General features: G+C 37.2%; 2 pseudogenes; both read left to right on the top strand.

Annotated features, from left to right (window-relative positions):
* Positions 1-1,422: 1,422 nt before the first annotated feature.
* On the top strand, positions 1,423-2,709 carry LOC149154668 (methanol O-anthraniloyltransferase pseudogene; annotated as a pseudogene).
* A 117-nt stretch (positions 2,710-2,826) lies between these two features.
* On the top strand, positions 2,827-3,590 carry LOC149154667 (benzyl alcohol O-benzoyltransferase pseudogene; annotated as a pseudogene).
* The last annotated feature ends 302 nt before the right edge of the window (positions 3,591-3,892 follow it).

Here is a 3,892-nt window from a genome sequence, read left to right as displayed (position 1 = left end):
CATAAATCTCCAAATTAACTTAAATCTATACTAATTAAAATTTTAAATTTTAAAAAGTCATAAAAATACACTCATCCTCACATCATAAATCACAGTCATAGAGAAAAATAAAGGGCAAAAAAACAACTTACTTTCACCTATATATCAACCAAGTGAATACAAAAGTTTTGAAAATTATAATAAGGTATTTGCAAATTGCATAGAGTTAATTGCCCTAAGAGATGGACCAATTTTTTTTACGAAATTATTAAAATAATCTTTTCCTTACATATCTCTTAGTCATAAGCATCTTTTCCATTAAGAAGAAAGGATAAAAATCAACTCTTTACTGATCATATTTAAGAAATTAAAAACTTCGAAAGCATAAAAAGGAACTTTTCCGGTTTGGAAAACATGAAAAACGAACTCTTTCCCATTTATATACTCAATAAAAATTTAGTTAACTTTAGCAATGTTGAAAGAAATGAAATAATCAACTCTTTACTACTTATATACCTAATAGGTGGTAACAAAGGAATTTTTGTAATTAAATTATATTCATTGACAAGTCCTTATAAATAGAATAGGAAATGTTCTTTTAGGAAATTGGGAAAAAATAACTATTCCTTACAGATCCGTAGTTATAGCATCTTTGCGACTTTGAGAGAAATGATAAAAATCAGACCCCTCTTCCCTATATACCTACCACGTGGTCTCCTTCGGATTTTTGTTGACATATACATATATGTCAAAGTCAAGTGATCAAATCGCCACTGGTAATTACTATATTTTCTGTAAAATGGAAAGTAATTGAAGTGATACAGTGCCCTCACCATCACATTCATGAGATCCTGAAAATTAAAGCAGGACTGCCCTGAGATGAATGCATTTAATACAGGGAATGCGTTTCAACAACCAGAGCAGCCAAATATTATCCGTAAGTTCGATTCCAATAAGCACGTACACAGTTAGTTGTATCTTACTTCTTGTCTTCACATCTAATTCACAATATCCTTCTTTTCTTCACATCTAATTCACGAAGTTTGGAGCCATCTAATTCACGAAGTTTGGAGCATTTATTTTGAGAAGACCTGTTTTTTTTTGTTATTTTTGTGAAAAAATTTGGAACATCTATTGTGAAGCTTGCTTTACCGAAAAAGACCAAGTACATCTGTTACATAAGCTATCTACATCTATTCTATGAACTATCTTTAAAAGCTAAAATAATTTTTTATTTTCCAATATCCTCTTTCTTGTCCTCATCTTTTTACGTCTTCCTTCCGAATACTTCGTTGGATCTTACTTCTTGTCCTCACATCAATTCACAATATCAGATCGAACATCTGTATATATGGCCTCCCAAGCAGACCATCAAACGAAGTTATTCAGCACGCAATAATCCTTTATTGTTGTGCAGGCCATCCCCTTAGTTCCTCAGCTTACATGGCAGCAGCTCTTGTATTGGGATGTACAGTTCAGCCGCCGCCGCTGCCTCCTCCTTCACCATTTCCAAAGAAGTCCCTCGGCCAGTTTACAGTCATTAAGCGCCCACCTCTTCTCGTTTCCCCGAACTGCCCCACACCCACCCAACGTCTTTACCTTACCAATATTGACGATCAATTCGGATTAAGGTTTCATGTCAACATACTTCTCTTTTATCCACCACCCTGCAATTCCTCCATGAATGGTAATGGGAGGAATGATCCAGTCCAAGTTATTGGAGAGGCTTTGGGAAAGCTTCTGGTTGATTACTATCCCTTTGCCGGAAGACTGATAAATGCAGATGATAGAGGCAAGCTTATAATGGACTGCACTGGTGAAGGGGTTCTTCTTGTAGAGGCCGACGCAGATATTTCCTTGGAAGACTTGGGAGATCTGTCTCCACCTATTCCTCGTGCTCTTGAGTTTATAAGTAACGTTCCAGGATCGAATACCATCACAGACTCTCCTCTGCTTCTGTTTCAGGTTGGTCATCATGGTTTTCAATTTATTAATGATAATTCCACCTATTTCGTGGGCTTGCTTGGTTTATTTTTATGTGCATCTTCGTTATACAGTCTAGTGTGTTGAAGACTATGTAGGATCCAATACGTTTGGTTTATTCTTAATGTACATTTTCTTTATATAGAATAATAGAATAGACTAAGGTTTTAACTTTCAATAGAATAGACTAGGGTTAGGGTTTTATTTTTTTATTTCAAGAAATATAAATTGTTATTTGAAAAAATATAAACAATTTAATTTATAAAAAACGAATTGATTCTCTCCTTATGTGTACTATTAACATGTTGTTTCTTTACCAAAACGTTGTATGATAGTAGATAATGTGAAATCACATGCCTAGTCTACTTAGTTGTTGTTATTGATTCAATTACGTCACAAATATCTTGTGGTTTTTGGAAAGCATGAACTGCGTTTCTTTGACAGGTGACGCGGCTACGATGCGGAGGCTTCGTACTTGGCTTGCGTTTTAGCCATTCCGTTGCTGATGGCGTTGGAATCGCGCAATTTCTGAATTCTCTCGGCGAAATAGCGAGAGGGGCAGAAAGCCCCACGGTACCTGCAGTTTGGAATAGAGAAATCCTTCGACCCAGAGCCAAGCCTACGGCAAAGTATCCGGGACTGCGTGATTACTATGATTTTGAATTAAATAAATATCAAGAAAGAATAGTGCCGGTGACCGCTGCATCAGAGGAAATCATGAACTTGAAATCGTTCTACTTTGGTTGAACAGAAATTGCGGCTTTGAAAAGACAGGTACAAGGAGTCAGGTTTTGTACCACATTCCAAGTAATATCGGCCTGTTTGTGGCAGTCGAGAACAAAGGCTCTAAAAATCCCGGCGGACCAAGAATTGACATTAATGTTTCCGTTAAACGCCCGTAATCGATTCCGACCGCCTCTTCCGAACGGCTACTACGGCAATGCACTTGCCTCCGCTTACGCTCAGACAAGAGCCCGGGATCTGACTGGCCGCCCACTGTCTTACGCAGTGAAATTGATTAAGGAAGGCGATAGACGAGTGAGGGACGAATATTTACGATGTATGATTGATTTGGCGGAGTTGAAAGGGCGTCCACTTAGCCCCTCAGATGCTTCTTTCATCGTTTCAGACGTTTCCAAAGTTGCGCAAGCCGTAGCAGAGTCAGATTTCGGGTGGGGAAAAGCAGCGTATGTGTGTCCTGTTTATCCGGCAATGCCACACTTTACATATTTAGCACCGGCCTCCATGAAAGACACTGAAGCGATCGTAGTTCCTATTTGTTTGCCGTCAACTGCCATGGAAATATTTGAAGAAAATTTGAATAAAACAATCAGCAACGGGCCACAGCGCTAGAGGTCTTGCGGTGCCTTCGAAGCTGACTGAAGCAAATCAGTTTTCAAGGTTTTGATGTATCCGACAGTGGGCAGGGGAATGAAGAGCCGCACTGTATCCGACAATAGTGGGAATCTTGTAGTGCAAATCCAGTGCCATATCCTGATGGTTCTATTTTTTTCTGCAGTAAATTTGGTTTGTCAGCATTAATACTCAGCGTACTCTTGATAGATATAATGCGTTGAAGTTGCCTGTCTACATTGGTACTTAGTATACTTTCGATAGATATAATGTATTGAAGTTGCCTGCCTATAGAATGGTCGATATGCCTTTTTCATGACAATCCTAAAATAAAATTGTTTTCCGCTGCATCCCATTTTGGAAAATCCCACTGTTTTTCTCTTTGCTACGAAAATACTTGAGTGTAAAACGAATTTAGTAATCAGTTTTGAACATCCACCTATAATGAAGCATGGTTTATATATATATGAATATTTTTAATAAAGCATGGTTTATATATATAAATATTTTTAAAAAAGCATGGTTTATATATATATATATAGAGATATATAAATATTTTTAATAGTAACACAATAAA

Source organism: Pinus tabuliformis, chromosome 9 (assembly GCF_031772625.1).
Source record: "Pinus tabuliformis cultivar Carrire ecotype Pingquan chromosome 9, CPIR1, whole genome shotgun sequence".
Classification (NCBI taxonomy): domain Eukaryota; kingdom Viridiplantae; phylum Streptophyta; class Pinopsida; order Pinales; family Pinaceae; genus Pinus; species Pinus tabuliformis.
Note: the sequence above shows the minus strand (reverse complement) of the source record. Positions and strands in the feature narration are given on the sequence as shown.